The following is a 21,083-nucleotide window of genomic DNA, read 5'->3' as shown; positions in this document are numbered from 1 at the left end:
ATTATAAGAACATATTATGAGCAAATATACACCAGCAAATTAGACAATCTGGAAGAAATGGATGCATTCCTAGAGATGTATTAACTACCAAAACTGAACCAGGAAGAAATAGAAAACCTGAACAGAACTATAACCACTAAGGAAATTGAAGCAGTCATCAAAAATCCACCCCCCCACCAAAAAAAAAAAAAGCCCAGTGTCAGATGCCTTCCCAGGAGAATTCTACCAAACGTTTAAAGAAGAATTAATACCTATTCTTCTGAAACTGTTCCAAAAAATAGAAATGGAAGGAAAACTTCCAAATTTGTTCTATAAGGCCACCATTACCTTGAACCCCAAACCAGACAAAGACCCCATCAAAAAGGAGAATTCCAGACCAATATCCTTGATGAACATGGATGCAAAAATTCTCACCAAAATACTAGCCAAGAGGATCCAACAGTACAGTAAAAGGATTATTCACTACGACCACGTGGGATTTATCCCTGGGCTGCAAGGTTGGTTCAACATCTGCAAATCAATCAGTGTGATACAATACATTCATAAAAGAAAGAACAAGAACCATATGATCCTCTCAATAGATGCAGAAAAAACATTTGACAAAGTACAGCATCCTTTCTTGATCAAAACTCTTCACAGTATAGGGATAGAGGGTACATACCTCAATATCATAAAAGCCATCTATGAAAAATCCACAGCAAATATCATTCTTAATGGGGAAAAACTGAGAGCTTTTCCCCTAAGGTCAGGAACACGGCAGGGATGTCCACTATCACCACTGCTATTCAACATAGTATTAGAAGTCCTAGTCACAGCAATCAGAAAACAAAAAAAATAAAAGGCACCCAAATCAGCAAAGAAGAAGTCAAACTCTCACTCTTTGCAGATGATATGATACTTTATGTGAAAAACCCAAAAGACTCCACCCCAAAACTGCTAGAACTCATACAGGAATTCAGTAAAGTGGCAGGATATAAAACCAATGCACAGAAATCAGTGGCATTCCTATACACCAACAACAAGACAGAAGAAAGAGAAATTAAGGAGTCGATCCCATTTACAATTGCACCCAAAACTGTAAGATACCCAGGAATAAATCTAGCCAAAGAGACAAAGAATCTGTACTCAGAAAACTATAAAATACTCAGGAAAGAAATTGAGGAAGACACAAAGAAATGGAAAAAGGTTCCATGCTCATGGATTGGAAGAACAAATATTGTGAAGATGTCAATGCTACCTAGAGCCATCTACACATTTAATGCAATCCCTATCAAAAGACCATCCACTTTTTTCAAAGAAATGGAACAAATAATCCTAAAATTTGTATGGAACCAGAAAAGACCCTGAATAGCCAGAGGAATGTTGAAAAAGAAAAGCAAAGCTGGTGGCATCACAATTCCGGACTTCAAGCTCTATTACAAAGCTGTCATCATCAAGACAGTATGGTACTGGCACAAAAACAGACACATAGATCCATGGAATAGAATAGAGAGCCCAGAAATGAACTCTCAACTCTATGGTCAACTAATCTTCGACAAAGCAGGAAAGAAGGGGTACGTGCAATATCCACAATAGCCAAACTGTGGAAAAAGCCAAGATGTCCATCAACAGATGAATGGATAAAGAAGATGTGGTATATACATACAATGGAATATTATGCAGCCATCAAAAGGAATCGAAAAAAGACAGTCTCTTCAACAAATGGTGTTGGGAAAATTGGACAGCCACATGCAGAAGAATGAAACTGGACCATTTCCTTACACCACACACAAAAATAGACTCAAAATGGTTGAAAGACCTAAATGTGAGACAGGAGTCCATCAAAATCCTAAAGGAGAACACAGGCAACAACCTCTTTGACCTCAGCTGCAGCAACTTCTTCCTAGAAACATCGCCAAAGGCAAGGGAAGCAAGGGCAAAAAGGAACTCTTGGGACTTCATCAATATACAAAGCTTTTGCACAGCAAAAGAAACAGTCAACAAAACCAAAAGACAACCGACAGAATGGGAGAAGATATCTGCAAATGACATATCAGATAAAGGGCTAGTATCCAAAATCTATAAAGAACTTACCAAACTCCACACCCAGAGAACAAATGATCCAATCAAGAAATGGGCAGAAGACATGAACAGACATTTTTCCAAAGAAGACATCCAAATGACCAACAGACACATGAAAAAGTGCTCAACATTGCTCAGCATCAGGGAAATCCAAATTAAAACCTCAATGAGATACCACCTCACACCAGTCAGAATGGCTAAAATTAACAAATCAGGAAATGACAGATGTTGGCAGGGATGTGGAGAAAGGGGAACCCTCCTACACTCTTGGGAATGCAAGCTGGTGCAACCACTCTGGAAAACAGTATGGAGGTTCCTCAAAAAGTTAAATAAAGCTACCATACAATCCAGCAATTGCACTACTGGGTATTTACCCCAAAGATACAAATATAGGGATCCAAAGGGGTACGTGCACCCCGATGTTTATAGCAGCAATGTCCACAATAGCCAAACTGTGGAAAGAGCCAAGATGTCCATCGACAGATGAATGGATAAAGATGTGGTATATATATATATAATGGAATATTATGCAGCCATCAAAAAGAATGAAATCTTACCATTTGCAATGATGTGGATGGAACTGGAGGGTATTATGCTGAGCGAAATAAGTCAATCAGAGAAAGACATTTATCATATGACCTCACTGATATGAGGAATTCTTAATCTCAGGAAACAAACTGAGGGTTGCTGGAGTGTTGGGGGGTGGGAGGAATGGGGTGGCTGGGTGATAGACATTGGGGAGGGTATGTGCTATGGTAAGCACTGTGATTTGTGTAAGACTGTTGAATCACAGACCTGTACCTCTGAAACAAATAATACATTATATGTTAAAAAAAAAAAAAAAGAAGAAGATAACAGGAGGGGAAGAATGAAGGGGGGGAAGTCGGAGGGGGAGATGAACCATAAGAGTCTATGGACTCTGAAAAATAAACTGAGGGTTCTATAGGGGAGGGGGGTGGGGGGATGTGTTAGCCTGGTGATGGGTATTAAAGAGGGCACGTTCTGCATGGAGCCCTGGGTGTTATACGCAAAGAATGAACCATGGATCAATACATCAAAAACTAATGATGTATTGTATGGTGATTAACATAACATAATAAAAAAAATTAATATCATGAAATCTTCCCCCCGCCCCAAAACTGCTTACTCCCAAGAACAGAGCTCTAACTTGTTGCTATATTGTATCATAAAATATTAAATAATATTAATCAGAGAATACCACACATAAAACAATAGATACAACCTCCTGTATTCTCTTCTATTTTATCCTCAAAGCTCAAATTATTGTTTTCTTTCTTCACAATTAATGCACCAGGTTTTACCCAACTTTCTCCAACAGCCAGATATATAACCTGAGTCCTAGTCTGAGGAAAAGCACCACTCTTTTCTCCTTATCTCAGGAAAAGAACAGCCCCAGGAACAACAAAGCTGGTATGAAGTTAATGGAGAGAAATATCAAAATCAATACCTTGTGTTATCATGGTACATTATTCTCAGCTCAATGTCATCCAGCCCTCCTGCAACTGTGTATCTATTCACTCACTGTCTGATTATGTTCACCAGTTGGTATTAGACTCTTGAGGCTCACCCCAGGGCTGTCTGTCACAGAGATTTCTTCATCCAGGGGAGTGAGCTCCCAGAGGCACACTAGACAACCCCCTAGGATATGAAAGGAAAGATTGGCACTTTTATTTATATTTCTGTTTACTAAAATAAAATAAGGAAATAGCACTTTCTCAATATTTAATAAGTGGTTGACTGTAGGACATATATAATGTATATATGACATGAAGAAAAAGTCATATAATAACAATATGTGTGGAATATTATTCAGCCATAAAAAGGAATGAGATCTTGCCATTTGCAATGACATGGTTGGAACTAGAGAGTATAATGCTAAGTAGAATAAGTCAGTCAGAGAAAGACAAATACCATATGATGTCAGCCATATGTGAAATTTAAGAAACAAAAAAACTAAGCCAAGGGGGGGGGGGAAGAGAGAGACAAACTGTGAAACAGACTCTTAACTATAAAGAACAAACTGATGGTTACCAGAGGAGAGGTGGATAGGGAGATGGGTGAAATAGGTGATAGGGATTAAAGAGAAAAGTGTTCATGATGAAAAAAAATACACAATAATGAATCATGGAACACTACATCAAAAATTAATGATGTACTGTATGGTGACTAACATAAATAATAAAATAAAATAATAATAACAATAGGTGGCATTTATAAGGCCTTCCAGTGTGCCAAACACTTTACCTGGGTTGACTCTGATTCTTCACAACAGCCCATGGTTAAGATCACCACAAGACTCACAACAAAGCCCTTCAGGGAATGAGAGGGCACTGTTAGTGACTGCACCATGGCAACATTTATTCATCTGGACAAGCCCAGGGAATGGGTATATAGAGCACTGTATCTCTGGAAGCAATGTCCAGGCCCAAGAACTGACTAGTCAAGGCCACATGAACAGACCAATGGAGGTTATGTCCTAGGTTCAGCTCTCAACCATACTGCTGCACTGCATGATGGAAACCCAAATAAGTCACTAAATGATTTGACTGACAAGGGGCTGAGATAAAAAACAAACAAACAAAACATATGGAGGGACAAGATAAAATAGGCCCATCCTCCCTACCACCCCTCCCCCCATCCCTGTAACTAAGCACAACTACAAACCTTGGAATGATGCACCAGGTAATCCCAGGAAGACTCGGGGGAAAGGTGAAAGGAAGGCAGGTAGGCCCAGGACTCAAGACTGGAGAAGGAGCACAGCACTTGGCCTCAGTCCCCACCCAGTGGACAAAGGCTACTAGGCACGGTGCTTCTCAACTTCCACCTAGCAACAGAGGGTGTCCAGGTGTTCCAACCTCCAGATGAAACAGGGTTCCTCTGACAACATCAAGTGAACCACTGTCAGGCATCCATTGGAGCCCCACCAGAAATCAGTGGCGAGGGGAACTTTCCTTCCTACTACGCCTGAGATGCCCCTTTCCTGATGAGACACACCTGTGAAGGAGTGGAACCAGGGAGGACCCACCACAGCAATGGGAACAGTCTATCACAAACAGCCAGGGGCTCTCCTGCTCTGCCCAGACACACCTGGGCAGCCTGGGACACAAGTGCAGGGATTCCACCACAGCCCTCTCCCACTGAGAGACACATATCAGCTGACTTTGAGAAATGCCTCCCACTTCTCAGGACACACCAACAGGGACCAGTAAGAGTCCTAGGGAACCAGAAAAACCAAACAGATCAAAACAACATTGCAAAGACTCTGAAAATTAAACAGCTGTTGGAGCCACAGTCCACAAAAACAGTTTAAGACCGTTTACTAAACCGAAACAGGGTGACTATCTGCTAAAATGTAAGATTTAAATAAGGCCCAGAGACTCCTGCCATAACAGATAAAATGTCCAGAATACAACTGAAATTCACCTGTCATCTGAGAACTAGGAAAATAACTCAAATGAAGAAAGACAATAAACTGATACTACCAATGATATTAATCAGATAGTGGAGTTATCTGACAAGAATTTTAAAGAAGCCATCACAAAAATGTTTCAACAATCAGTTACAAATTCTCTTGAAACAAATGAAAAATTAAATCTCAGAAAAGAAAGAACAGATAAAAAAGAATGAAATGAAAATTATAGAACTGAAAAAGAGAATAATAGAAATGAAAATTAGCTTGATAAGCTCAATAGTAGAACAGAGATTAAGAGGATCAAATCAGTGAACTTTAGGTCAGGATAATAAAATTCACCCATTATGACAAAGAAGAGAAAATAGATTTTAAAAGAAAAAATGAACAGAGCCTCAGAAACCTATGAGACAAAAGATTTAAGATTCATATCATCCGAGTCCCATAAAGAAAACAGATGGGGAGGATGGGACATGGCAAAGGAATAGCTAAAGAAAAAAGAGCTGAAAAATTCACAAATCTGTCAAAAAACACAAGCCTAAAGATCCAAAAAATTAAACAAACTTTAAATAATATGTTTAAAGTGCTGAAGTAATAGAACTCTCAGCCATTAAAAAACAAAAACAAAAACAAAAACTGTCAGCCATTAATTCTATACCCAGCAAAACTATCCTGCAGAAATGAAGGAGAAATAAAAAAATTCTCAAATAAAGGAAAACTAAGTAATTTGTCATTAACAGGTCAATCTTTAAAGATTGGATACAGACAGTACTTCAAAGTGAAAGGAAACGATAGAAGAAAGAATAGAAGAAGAATCAGGGAGGAAGATGGAAAAACCGAAGAGTAAACATGGAGACATACACTAGACAATCCTTTTCCTCATAAGTTGTATAAATTATATTTGATAATTGAAATAAAAGTCGTAACACCATCTGATTCATAAGAAAATGATATTTAAAAGCACGGAAGGAAAATGAGACTAAATTGAAGTGAGGTTTCCACACTTTATTGAAAATGGTACAATATTAATATGAGTCAACTATTATAAGTCATATATATAGGTATATTTTCATTCCCAGAGGAACCATTACAAAATCTATACAAAGAGGGGCACCTGGGTGGCTCAGATGATTGAGCATCTGCCTTTGGATTAGGTCATGATTCCAGGGTCCTGGGACTGAGCCCTATATTGAGAGCAGGGAGTCTGCTTATCCCTCTCCCTCTGCCCCTCCCTACCCCACTCATTTTCTCTCTCTCTTTCAAACAAATAAAATATTTTTTAAAAACTATACAAAGAGATACACTAAAATACTAAGGATAAATCAAGTTGGAATCCTAAGATAATGTTCAAGTAGCCCAAAAAGAAGGAAGGAAAAAAACCCAGAGGATCAAGAACTTGAAAAAACAAAAAATAAAGTGACACTTTTAAGTACTAACACAACCAATAATCACCTAAATATAAATTGTCCAAATATACTAATCAAAAGAAAAAGATTAGCAGAGTGAAAAAATAAACATGATCCAACTATATGATACTTACAAAAAAAACTCTCTTATTATATACTATAGGCAGGGTGAAAACAAAAAGATGGAAATAGATATATCATATAAACATTAATTTTTTAAAAAAAGAAGTAGTAGCTTTATTAATGTCTGATAAAGTAGACTTCAGAACAAAGAAAATTTCTAGAGACAAAGAAAGACATATATATTGATAAAAAAGATCAATCCACCAGGAAGAAATAATGATCCTAAAGAAAGGAGAAATACACTAATCTACACATACAGTTGACAGCTCAGTATTTGAAAATCAATCAACATATTCCACCATATCAACAACAAAAGAAGAAAAATCAACTGCCTCTCTCAGCAACTGATAGCACTACTAGATAGAATTCTGCAAGGATATAAAGGACCTGAAAAACAAAGTCAACCAAGAGGATCTAATTGACTTATATACAGCATACTACATAGCAACAATAGAATACACATTTTTTTTCAAATGTACCTGGAACAATCATTAAGATAGTCCATATGTTAGGTGATAAAACAAATGTTAACAAATGTTAAGAGAATTAAAATCATACAGAGTGTGTTCTCTCTCCATGACAGAAATCAATAACAAAAGACAAAGAAAAATCTTCAAACTTAAATAATCCATGGATCAAAAAAGACTTCTCAACAGACAGTATGTTTAAAGACACAGAGCAGAATAAAAACAAAAATGCAATATTTCAAAATAGTAGGATGCTGTCAAAGTAGTAAAGAGGGACATTTATAGCACTAAATACTTACATTAGAAACAAGAAAATGCTTAAGTTCCTACCTCAAGAATCTAGGGAAAGAACAGAAAAATAAATCTAAAGAAATCCCAAAGAAAGAAATAATATAAAGGCAGAAATCAATGGAATTGAAAACAGGAAAATAATAGAGAAGATCAGTGAAACAAAAAGCTAGTACTATGAAAACAACTAATAAAATTGGCAAACCTATAGCAAGACTGACAAAAATAAAGACAAAACTCACAGACAGGAGATATGACTACAGATCCTGTAGTCATTAAAAGATAATAAGAAAAATACTATAAACAAATTTATATTAATACATTCTACAACTTAGAAGAAACAGACCAACTCTTTGAAAACCATAAACCACCAAAAGTCATCCAACATAAAAACAACAATCTGAATAGTCCTATAATCATTAAAGACATTGAATTCACAATTAAAAATCTGCCAAGAGGGGGAAAAAGCAATCTCCAAGACAAAAGTTTTTACTAGACAGAATTCTACCAAACATTTAAAGAAAAATTGAAACTAATCCTACACAATCTCTTCCAGATAATAAAAAAGGAAGGAACCCTTCCCAACACATTTTTGATGCCAATATTATCCTGAAAACAAAACCAAAGTTCAAATAATAATAATAATATTGATCAATATAGCTAATGAAGTTAGATGCAAAAATCCTCAGTAAAATATCAGCATATTAAATTCAGTAATGTATAAAAAGAATAATATCAATCAGATTGTTCCATGTATGCAAGGCTAGCTCAGTATTTGAAAATCAATCAACATATTCCACCATATCAACAACAAAAGAAGAAAAATCATATTAATTGATGCAGAGAAAACATCTAACAAAATACCATATTCATTCATGATAAAAATAAGAGAAATTAGGAATAAAGGTGAATTATCTGATAAACAGCATCTAGTATCTACCAAAAAACCTACAGCTAACATCATTCTTAACAATGAAAAACTGAACACTTACCCCCTAAGATCAGGAACACTTTTATTCAACATAGTACTGGAACTTCTGCCCCTGCAAGAAAAAGAAAAAGAAACAAAAGCCATATGTATTAGAAAGAAGGAGATAAAACTGTCTGTATCTATAGATGACATGATCGTCTATGTAGAAATCCAAACGAATATACCAAAAATCCCTTAGAAATAAAAAGTAAGTTCAACAAAGTTTCAGGATACAAGATCGGCACCCCGCAAAAGAATAAATCTCATTTCTACATACTAGTAATGAACATTTAGCAACTAAAATTAAAACAAATTACCATTTATAATCACTCTAAAGAAAATGAAATACTTAGATATATACTTAACAAAACATGTACAGACACTGTATACTGCAAATTACAAAATGCTAATGAAAGAAATAAAAGAAGACACAAATAAACGGAGAGATATACCATGTTCATGAACTGGAAAATTCAACATAGTAAATAAAGATGTCAAGTCTCCCCAAATGGGTCTGTAGGTTAATTTAATTCTTATCCTATACCTAGCAGGTTTTATTATAGATAGAGAGGCTTATTCTAAAAATTTTATAGAAAGCCACAAACAAAGGTAAAACAATCTTGAAAAAAAGAAATGGGAAGAAGCACTCTATCTGGTATCAAGTCTTATAGCTACAATAATCAAGATAGTGAAGTGTTGCAAAGGGACAAACACATAGATCAATCAAATAAAACAGAGAACCTAGAAATGGAATCAGAAAAATATTCTCAAATGACTTTTGACAAAGGTGCAAAAGTAATTCAATGAAGGAAAGCTAACATTCTCAAGAAATGATACTGATAAAACTGACATCTGGGGGTGAGGGGGAATTAATTAATCTCAACCTAAACCTCTTATACAAAAAAATAATTCAAACTGGATCCTAAACCTAAGTGTAAAATACACAACTATAAAATTTTTATAAAAGACACAGGAGAATATTTTTAGGATCTAAGGTTAGGAAAAGAGTTCTTAAACTTGACACCAAAAGCCTATCCATTAAAGGAAAAGTTGATAAACTGGACCTCATCAAACCTGAACACTTTCGTTCTGTGAAAGCCCATGTGAAGAGGATGAAAAGACAAGCTACAGACTGGGAGAAAATATTGGCAAACCATGTATCGGACAAAGGATTAATATCTAGAATATATAAAGATCTCTCAAAACTCAACTGTAAATAATAATAATTCTATTAAATATGAACAAAAACATGAAGAGGATGTACTGAAGAGGATAGACACATGGCAAATAAACACATGAAAAGATGGTCAATATGATTAGCCATTAGAGAAATGAAAATTTAAACCGCTATGAGATTAGTATACACTAATCAGAATGTCTGAGATGAAAAAAGTGACAACACCAAATGTTGACAAAGATGTGGATAAACTGGGTCATTCATACATTGCTGGTGGGAATATAAAATGGTATAGTCATTCTTAAAACAATTTGGCAGTTTCTTATGAAATTAAGCACTAAACTACCACACAACTGAGCAATTGTACTTTTGGACATATATCCCAGAGAAATGAAAACCTATGTTTTCAAAAACCTGTACACAATGTTATAGCAGCTTTATTTGTAACAGCCAAACACTAGAATCAGTCCAAATACCCTTCGGCAAGTGAATGAATTAAAAAATATATGGTACAGACATACTATAGAACAATATCCAGCAATAAAAAACAACAAACTATTAGGGTGCCTAGGTGGCTCAGTCAGTTGATTGTCCAACTCTTGATTTTGGCTCAGGTCATGATCTCAGGGTCATGAGATCGAGCCCTGCATCAGGCTCCAAGGTCAGCACAAAGTCTGCTTGAGATCCTCTTTCCCTCTGCCCCTCCCCACTGGCTCTCTCTCTCTGTCTCTCTCTAAAATAAATAAAATATTAAAAAAAAAAAAACAGCAAATTATTGATATATGCAACAACTTGAATGAAATCCCACAATGCGCTGAGTGAAAAAAAGCAATCCCAAAATCTTCATACTGGTGATTCTATGCATATAATATTTTGGTATGGCAAAATTCCAGAAATAGAGGACAGATTAGTGGTTGCCAAGGACCAGAAGAGAAGGGGGAGAGAGACAGAAGGAAGTGGGTATGGTTATAGAAGAGCAACAGGAGGGATCCTTGTGGGGAAGGAACATTTTAGTGTCTTGACTGTGGTGGTGTACATAGGAGCCACACAGATATTAAAAATATATAGAACAAATAAACATGTGCACAAATTAGTGCAAGTAAAACTGAATAAGGTATATGAATTGTGTCAATATTACTATCCTAGCTAAGATATTATACTATAGTCTTGCAGAATGTCATCATTGTGGGAAACTGGGTAAAGAGTATATGCGATCTCTCACATTGTTTTTTATAACTACATGTGAATCTACAACTATCTCAATAAAAATTTTAGTTAAATTAAAAAAAAAAAAAACTGTGGTCCACATTGGGTCAGAGTTCTGAGCTGAGTTCCTGTTTGGCCCAGAGAGAGCCCCCTCACAAACACACACACACACACGCACACACACAGGTTCTTGGTGGCCCAGGTGCAAAACAGAAGGGTATGATTAGCGTGACATCATGGCCTCTGTGAGAACCAACTACCATATCTGCTATTGTTGATGCACAAAGATGAGGTTATAGTTAGAGTGAACTTATTGTCCAGGCTTAAAAAATCAGTATACACTCTGACACAGAGTTTGAAGATGGAACACAGTCTTAGAAAACATAAGGTATATGTTGGAATGGATTTTTAAGAACTCTCTTTAAGGATAAGAAATCAAAATTTCTTCATATTCCTTGTATCTATTATAAGAAGAAGTAAAAAAATAATAATAAAACAAAATCAAACTGTAGGATAAAAAGTCTTCCTCTACAAACATTTATCTGGTAACTGATGTGGGCCCTTATATGCATTATCTAATTTAACTTCTGGTTACACGAAGAAGTAGAGAGTGTTATCCTCATATTAGAGGTGAGAAAACTGAGGTTTGGAGTAGTTAAGTAACCAAGTAACCATACTTGTCTCTCACATAGCAAATTAAGAATTCTCTACTTGGAACCTGTTGCCTGTTCCCATGGGACTTACATAAAAATCAATAATGTGAGAAGGTAGAGAGAATTGTTTTGAACTGAAGGTTTCTGCATTCCCTGCAACTTCTTTGCTAAAACATTACAATGATCACAGAAAGTAATTGAAGATTCCTATTCCTTAGCATTTCACCAGTGAAGAGAGCACAGGGGTGGGGCTAATCCTATATTTGTCTTTGGAGGTACAGGGGATTGCTCAGAACCATCCTCACCTTACCCAAGGGTTTTAGCCCCATCTCCTTTATCAAACAACCAGGCCGAGCTGCTGACAACCCATTTGCCAAATAGGATGTTGGTTCTCTCCATAAGTTGTGGCCCAACTTCTGGCAAATTCATCAAAATACACTGAGAGAGGAACAGAGTGCCCTTATTAACCTATTCAAAGCACAGGGATGTACCTAAAATTCTTTCAAAATGCAAGTGCTCCTGGCGATGGCCAAACACTGGGTCAGATGACTTCAAACATTTTCACAAATCTCCACATGAAGCTGCACTTACTGAAATCTTACACAGACAACTCAGAGTTTCTCCCAAGCCTGCTCAGATCCTGTATATTGGCCAAATTCTACCCTCAGATATGCACACAGGGCTCCTCCTGATTTCCATTTAAAGACTTTTGCAAAACTAGTCCCTACTTGAGGGTTAGGGAAGCTCTGCCAGCATCTGAGGATGACGCCCGCCAGTTGAAATTTTCTAGACGCGACGGTTTAAATGGCTTGTGACTGCACTGGAAACACGTCTACATTTCATTTTAATTATTGGTGATGACAACACAAGCCCTGCCATCATGTTGTATTTTCCCTCTCTACCATCTATTTCAAAATGACTTTGCCTTAGCCTATTGGCCGATTGCTACGTAATGAATGTTCAGAACCCAGATCCTTAAGATCTCATCACGCCCTGCCAGAAGAGAGAAGTGAAGCAACACAGTTAAATGGGGAAAGGTAACAGCTCCTCCAGACACGCTAGAGCGAACAACTGAAGAAGGAGAATAGTTCCCACTCCTTAAAAAATGGGAGAAGAAGCGCATCCACCATGTAGGCAAGGAAACCTGTTCTTTCAGCCCCCAAGCACTTAGCTGGGCCTTTCTGGGAACCCAGGAAGGAAACACATTCTTGGCTGGCATTCAGGGACAGAAAGCAATGCACTTTTAGAAACAGGGCTGCCTGCTTCCCTCTGGGAAAATCAAAGTCTCAACACTTTCGCAGACTGGTGCAGGCCTGTGGGGCCTTGAGCGCTGGTGGGGAGGTTGGAACTTTCAACCTACTGCACAGAAACTCGCACATGCTCTTCGCACCATTAACAAAAACAGCGTCTTGTTTCCAATGTGGCTGTAGATAATGAAATTAGCCCCCAAATTACCATAAAGTGGAACAAGTAAACACAAAAGCAGGAGCTAGGTTTTCAGGCGTTCCCCTCCCTCTCCCCCTCACAGACCAGTTCTGTCTATGTCTTCTCGCTGTTTAAATTCAAAGCAATGCTTCTGTTTTTCTAAGTCGCTATTTTGACCCCAAGCAGATAAAGAGCACTAAATGACACATTCAGCAGAGTTGCTGTGCTCTTGCAGAGCCGCTCTGTTTACATCAGGAAACCCAGCCGGGTGGGGACTGGGGGGGTGGGCCGGCGGAGGCGGCCGGGGCGCCGGCCTCCCTCGCGCTCGCCGCCGCGCTCGGCTGGCTTGGCCGCGCTGGCCCCTGGCGCTCGGCAGCTGACTCCATCCAGATGTGCCGCGGCTCCAGAGTGGCTGCCGCGCGCAGTAAATGGGCATCGGAGGCTCGTCAATCTGGGCCAGAGCAATTGCGGTCTCGCGGGCCGCCCCACTGGCACTCGGAAACGTGCGCCCGGGAGGGGACCGTGCGGGGGGCGCTCTCTGGGCGCGGGGAGGGCCCGCGCTAATGGCCGACCCGGGAAATGTTCCTGATACATTTGTACATTTCCTTGTAAATGTTTTACACTTTAAAAGAAAGGGGAATGCTGTACATCATTTGGAAATGTTGGCTGTCTATAGGTCCCTGTGGATATTCCTGGGTTAGTACGACTTGTAACCAGAGCAAGAGAAACATAAAAAAGCTGGGAAACGCTGCCAATTAGTCATTACGGGGAGATTGTAAAAACAAGAGAAAGAGAAAGAGGAGGGAGCAGAAGGAATAAAAGAAGAATAAAATGCCCCAGGAAAAAAAAAATTAAAGAAATTAGATGTGTTTTTGTGGTGTTCCCGGAATAGAACGGGGGAGCAGGACAGCTAGCTGCCTTCTAATCAGAAGCGACCTGTAAACCAGCGAATCCCCAGTGCAGGCCCGGAAGGACCCTGAGAGTCCTGAAACTATCCCTCTTTGCTGTCCCTGTAAAACTCAAGCTGGATCAGTGGGCAGGCAGTGTGCTTTGGAGCAGGACCCAGTTGTGCAAAATCCAAGTTAGACGTTTATTTCTGATTGCCTGCCGCCTACACGGTCGTTGCTAGCTAAGTTATAATAAAAAGAAGACAGGAACCATTTTTTTTAAACAATCACAAGTCCCTAGCACCACCAGCTTCAATCAGGCTGTGGCCATGCTTTCTGAAAACTGTTTTTAATTTTATGGTAATTCTGTTTGAAATTCTTCCCCCCGCCCCCCGCATTTTGCCAGACTCAGGAATCCAGGAACAGTAACATCACAAGCTCAAATGGATCTGGGTGAGCCTCCCAGTCCTTCTGCAGTGACTTTATTGACCCTGTTCAGGACTTAACATAAACAAAGAGATAAGGTGCACCCCAAAGTTAAGATTGCAGGCAAAAGCCCAGGATGGGCAGTACTTCTTCTAGGGTTGGGTTGTGATGGCTCAAGAAGCCCCAGGATGTGGGGTGGGGGGAGGAGGTTGAAGAATGGGAGAGGAAGCTGGGGCTCAGTCCTCAGAAACTGGGGGCAAATGTTGCTGGCCAGAGAAGAACTGCTTATCTCAGCAGCAAGAGGATCCCGGCATCCAGCCAGGTTTCTTCATCCCACAAGATTTTAGTCCCCACCTCCTCTGAGTCATGAGGAAGGCCACATGTGCCTTAGATCCACTCCCTGGCAAGGGTACAATTTGCTAATCAGCTGGGGTCCTTCTTGGTATCTGGCTACAAGTTAGCAGATGCACTGTGCAGCTTTACCAGTACAAAATATCTTGCATAAGATCTGCTTCAAAAACAATTATATGAGCAAATTATCTTGGCGTCTAGCTACAGATTTTTTAAATCTAGTAGCAAGATCTCAAAAAATGATTAAACCACAAGCACTATTTTAAAATAACATTAAACTGGATAAGAGATGAAGAATTCTTATAGAAACATCAAGAACATACTCTACTCCCTGAACACAAAACATCTTCACATGTGTGACTTAATTATAGTAAAAATTATTTATCTAGAAGGATTTTTACCTTCATAACACATGGCTAGAAATCTGTCAGTGGAAAGGTTATAATCAGAAACTAACTGGAAAATCCTTGTGATCTGGGTCCCAGATCTACCGCTCACATGGGCCACAGTGCCTAGGCTCACTGAAATAATGGCAGGATCCACAACACATTGATTGTGTCTCTTCTGAACTGAGGACTCAAACATAATATCGTGTTTTTTCTGGCAAGCCTGTTCCAGCTACTGCTAATTCTCTGTTGCTTCTCTCTATATGAAGCTTCCTCCAGCTTCTCTGTCTCTGCCGGACACCCCTTCCTGACAGACATCTCACCTCTTTAAAGCTTCCATCCCTCACCTCTTCTGTGTTGGTGGTTGACCCCATGACCGAGATCTGGGCCTTCTGCTCTTCTCTCTACATATTGCATTCCTCAACAATTATCTTGTACTCACAGTTTATACTAATGACTTTGAAATTTAAATCTTGACGTCTTCCTCAGGTTTACTCTTCCAGCTGAAATGAGACATTTCATTTCATTTGAATTTCACATCATCATTCGAAATTCAGTACCTCAGCAAGCAAATGCATTATCTTCCTTCCGAAACTCGACTAACTCAGCCGTCCTGACTCTAACTTCTCCCAAAGATGACATCACACTCTCAGTAACACAGGCCCTCATTCCTGTTCTAATTTCTGTAGCAGCCCTCTGAGTGTCAGGCCCTGCCCCATGCTTGGAAATGTGAGGGTAGACAAGGCCAGCCAGCAGCTCTCCACTCATGGCCCACTCAGCACAGCCCTGCCATGCCAATCACACCACCATTATAGCACAGCCGAATGCCCTGTTCAAAGCCTTGCAGTCCTTCTCCTCTGCTTTAATATGAAAAAGATTGTGTTTCTTAATCTTGAAAATCTGCATGGCCAGAGCCAACCTGCTCTTCCACTGTGCCCTTCAGTCCCCTCAGGAGATGCCCCTGGGTGGAGACCCTTGTCCTCCCATCTCCTGACTGTGGGGGCAGCCCTATGGCCAGCCTGCTGGAGACCTTGTCTTGGAGAGCTGGTCCTTCTACACATCAGCTTCTAGAAGAAGGATTAAACGCTTCCCTTCTCTCTAGTAGGGGAAATTCTAGCCAAACCTTAAAATCAAAATTAAGTCTACAGCCCTCCACAAGGATCCACCCCCACACCACACATCACTGGGGAGACCTCATCCACAGCCCACTTTGTTGATTCTCTGCTTGTCTCCCTGCAACATCTTTATTCCCCAGGTGCCAGGCCGTTTCCAGCTTCCGCTGACAGCCTCCTCTAGGCTTATGCTCCCCTCAAAATACCCAATTTGAGGGTGCTTTCTGCCAGGAAAACTGACATTCTGACTGAAATAAAAGAACTCTGTATATCGTATCACTATACGTCCTCAATCCCCAGCACAACTCCTGACAAGTAACAGGTGACTGAGGGCAGTTTGTCGAGCACATGCACAAATGACCAGCAGATACACACTGATATATAAGTCTTCAGTGTAACTTGAGGAACAATTAGATTGTAAAGTGTTTGGAGGCATCTCACAGTGCATCTAACGTGTGCTTTACACATAATAGGTGCCCAATAACTAGTTATTAAATAAAGCTGAGCTCTTTAAAGACTGAGTATAGTCTCTTTCCTAGGAAGAAGCTGGAAAACAGGAACAGGGTAGAAGAACAGGAAGGAGGAATTCAGGAGAGAGAGGAAGAGAGAGGAAGAGGGAGGAGATGGAGAACTCATTGCCATTAAACAATTGCAGTCATTCCATGGAATTACTTTTGCATTGTGAGCACTCCTCCCGTCTCTTCTGTGTGGGTGCTTCTGATCTATCTCTAGCTTACCACATCACAGCATTTTCAAACTGAGAATAACGGAGCAATCAGGAGGGCTCTTGTACAAGAGGACTTATCCTCATTTATTTGTTAATTCTTTTCTCAACAGAACTTTACAGGCACGTTTATTGAGTCAATCATCAATCAGTGTGTGCAGTGTAAAGGTGATTCTCAAGAAGTCATTATCTTCTCTGAAGAAACTCACATTCTGAAATGTGACATTAGGAAGAGAACATGGGCATAAACAGTGTAAAACAAAATGGTAAGCATTGTAATAAGAGTTAGTGAGCACCACAGCCCAGAAAAAGGTGTATGTAATTCTCTAAAAACCAAGGAGGACCTCATACAGCCGGTGATATCTGAGCATCCTTGGCAATTCGGGGAGAGTGAATAAATCGTTTCGTGGTACTCCTGGGAATTCAGCTCACTCAGATGTCTAGACTGAGACAAAGATCATTAAGTAGGTCTGACTTCTAAGCCACTTCTGTTTATTTGTTAATTAGATTACTAAGATTCCACTGCCTGTGTCTGATAGTTTGAGCTAACACACATTTACACTTTGGTATCATTCAGGAATTATATCAGGAGGAGATGGGATTTGATTTTCTCTAAGTAGAAAATACTCAGCACAGGCAAGCAATAGTGGTCCTAGTTCTAAAGCAATCCTGAGGGAGTGGGTACAGTTCCTATCCAGAGGGGGCAATGCAGAAGCTGGGCCAGGTTAGAGAGACAGTGTGTTGAGCGAGCACAACATCCCTAGTGTGACAGACACAGGGATGAAGGCACATGCCCTGGGTCCCTGATCTTCCATATCCATGCCCTGGGTCCCTGAACTTCAAAGAAACCAAGACAGAGGCTTCAACCATCCTCTTCCTTTAACCTTCCGTTGCCTGAGGCTCACTCCTTCCCTTAAACAGACTTATAGTATATCCCTTCCTTAAGTCATCCCCAATGACAACCCTGGTTTACTAAACTCCAGCTCCACCACACAGTGATGAAAAAGAGTGAACTCTCCAGTCTGCCCAGAGGCCAGGGAAAGTTAGTGTTGCATCATGGGACTTCACAAGGGCCATCCAAAAGGGACCTTCTCAATCCAATTAGCTTTAAAACAATAAACACGTGAACCTGGTTACTGATTAATTTCTGCCCTACCCCCTCTTCCCCTGCCCTAGACAACATGGCTGTCTATACAATTAGAAGGATATATTCCCATTTTAATATGAAAATAAATTAGTGATATAAGTGTAGAGAAGTAGTAGCACAAATGTCATGCCTTAGACACACTGGCTATTAAAAAAAGAAAAACCTGTAAATGAAAGTGAGGCTCAGTAAAGCACAGCCCTGAAGTCTTGGCTCAGAAAGCAAAGGGGGGAAAGAAAAGAAAGAAAACAAGAAAGAAAAAGACTGGCGGGTGGGGGAGTTTCCTGAAGCCATGAGTAACATCTGGTAGAAAGCATCTTATACAGTCCTTTTTTGGTTTCCATCCACATGACATCACAATCTATGAATTTTGCTGTGATTGGATTTGAATGAACTTGTAGATTCAAAACAAAACCCACTTGAAACAAGCTCCACAAAGCAGCTCTATCTTCCCAGCAGCAGTTCAGTACATTTCCTCACTGCCCTTTTCTGTTCTGGGCTGTAAAGGAGACTGAAAAGCCTGCCTGGGACAAACACAACCAAGTCCAAACCACACACAAACACACACCCTGATACACAGTGGTTGTGCCTGGAAGAGTCCCAGGGACACTGGGTGGCACTTCTAATTCTGCCATAGAGAAATCTGCTCCTTTCTTTTTCTTTTTCTTTTTCTTTTTCTTTTTCTTTTTCTTTCTTCTTATTCCTGTTGTCTTAATTCTGCCCAGTAGGGGTAAGGAGGAAGATTCAGACCAGCCACGTAAACATGCTTTGGGCTTCAAAGAAACCAAGACAGAAGAAATGAAAACCACACAGTAGTCCTAATATGAGAGTTAATGTATTATATATACATATTCCAAACATTTCTTCTTTTTTTGTGGAATTTATTTTCTAAAGAGATGAGGGTGATATGTGTAAGGATCAGACATATTTACCTATAACAAGTGTTTTAAACAGTGAAAAACAATGCCAATATGCCTATGGATGTACAAGATCATTGCAAAACAATTTAGTTAACCATAAAAAAAAAAAGCCAGATGTGCCACAATGTGAACACCTATATAGACAAAATAGCCATTATATTTATTTACTATGCATTTTAACATGCATATAATCCTTTGTCCCTCCCTACTGCATGCAGACTCAGACTGGCATTTTAGCCCTCTATCTCTGAATACCCTGGAAAAGCCAAGAACTCCAAACTTTGAACACAATGGTTCTCAATTGTAATTTATCCATCAAAGGATATTTAGCAATGTCTAGAAACACTTTAGTTGTCATGATTGGGGTCCTACTGGCATCTAGCGGGTGGAGACCAAAGATGCTGCTTAAACTTCCTACAGTGCACAGGACAGCCCCCTCCCCCTCAATACAGAATGACTTTTTCAAAATGTCAGTAGTGCCACAGTGAGAAACCTTGATTTAACACAGAAGCCTACGTCTTTCCCCTCCCAAGAAAGTATCTCCACAAAACTCCCATAGTGTTCTCTGACTTCATAGCTACCAAGGCAAGAGCCAGCATGGAATCCACAGCAGCCTGGCCAAAAATCCTAGCAATCAGGTCTTCTAACCAAAACTAGAAGTTAGTGTACACTACACAAGGCATGAGTGATGGCCCAAACCCCTTGCAAAGATAAACCAAAATAAAAATCACTGTTACCCTCAGACCACGGTCACCTTCTGCCAAGTAGTTAGTGAGAATTATGAGCATATGATTTCAAGAAAAATATTTTATCTTGGTGAGCTTTATAAAGAAAAAACAAAGGCTAGCATTTTATCCATTATGCGGTAGCACTATTCATTTGTGGTCTGTATTTGATTGCTTTGAGTAAGACGCAGAGACTTCAGAACTGATGTCAGAATAAATGACAGCTGTTGAAAATGGAAACTGTCAGGGTTTTGCTCATAGAATCCAAGCCTTTCCCTGGCCTTAGGCTTGCAAAAGCCTGGGTCAAAGGGGAGGCCCCACTCAAAAGAGGGCAAAGTTCCAATCCTCAGTTTCCTCCTGCGTTGTAGGCTTTGTTGTGAGCTTTGGATGAGTACTGTGTGTAAGAGGGAAACCAGCAGTCCAGCTGCCTAATTGTGTGACTTTGAGTAGATCACTTCACTTCTCGAAACTCACTTTTCCCACTTGGAAGATAGGCTTTACTACTAAAGCAACAGTTGACAGTGACCAAACATTTACTGTGTGGTGAGCATTGCTTAGGTGGCTTTCTTATGCCAGATCTAACTTACATCCTACTGCAGCCCTCTCATGTTAGAGACGAGGCAACTGAGGCTTAGAGTGATTAAGTAACTGCCTCAGATCACAGAGATGGGAGAAGTACGATTTCAATCCAGGCCATCTGTCTTTTAAAGATTATGCACTACAGTAAGTAGGTTTCTGAGAGGAGGAAATGACATGATGCTCACATTATCCCTCAGAGTAGTTGTCAACGAGTGGCAGTGATACTAGTATTAAATCAATGAGTTTGCTTTCTGTTTCCCTTCTCCATAAACATCACTGAGTGGGCTGAGGGAAGCTGGGACCTGTATTTATATCCTAGGAGAAAATGGTGGTGCTGTACCTCAAATCCACTGTTGAATCAGGATGTTGTGCTCCTTGAAATTGTGCATTTGGCCTGGGGTTTGTGAAACTCTGATAGACCAGAACCTGACAAGGAGAGGCTATTAAAGTTCAGTCTGTCTTGTCGAGAAATGCTCAGGGTCATTCTAACTGGAAAAGTGAGAGTTCTTCTTCAACATTGCTCTGACATTTTAGGTCCAAAGAGACCTAAATTCTGCCATTCTCAGATGCAGGGCATGTTTTTATCCCTCTGAAGTATAGTCACAGAGTTGTGCCTTATTTAA

Source organism: Neomonachus schauinslandi, chromosome 4 (assembly GCF_002201575.2).
Source record: "Neomonachus schauinslandi chromosome 4, ASM220157v2, whole genome shotgun sequence".
NCBI classification, from domain to species: Eukaryota; Metazoa; Chordata; class Mammalia; order Carnivora; family Phocidae; genus Neomonachus; species Neomonachus schauinslandi.
This window is presented reverse-complemented; position numbering follows the sequence as displayed.